This window comes from Vigna radiata, unplaced genomic scaffold (assembly GCF_000741045.1).
Source record: "Vigna radiata var. radiata cultivar VC1973A unplaced genomic scaffold, Vradiata_ver6 scaffold_434, whole genome shotgun sequence".
NCBI lineage: Eukaryota > Viridiplantae > Streptophyta > Magnoliopsida > Fabales > Fabaceae > Vigna > Vigna radiata.
In genome coordinates, this window is record NW_014541977.1 from 42,067 (window position 1) to 42,484 (window position 418).

Here is a 418-nt window from a genome sequence, read left to right on the forward strand (position 1 = left end):
AAATCTATCAAGGGTAGCGCTTTAGCGGAATATTTAGCCCATCAACCCATTAGTGATTATCAGCCAATGCAACCTGAGTTTCCTGATGAAGATATCATGGCGTTATTTGTTGAAAACAAAGAAGACAAAAATGAAAAAGAATGGACAGTATTATTTGATGGAGCCTCGAATGTAATAGGGGCAGTACTTATCTCTCCTGAGAATCAATACATACCAATGACTGCAAGGTTGTGTTTTAATTGTACGAATAACATCGCAGAATATGAAGCCTGTGCTATGGGTATTCGAGCAGCAATAAAGTCTAAAGCAAAAATTCTGAATGTATATGGAGACTCAGCTTTGGTCATCCATCANTTGAAGGGAGAATGGGAGACTAGGGATACAAAATTAATTCCATACCAAGCTTACATCAGGGGGT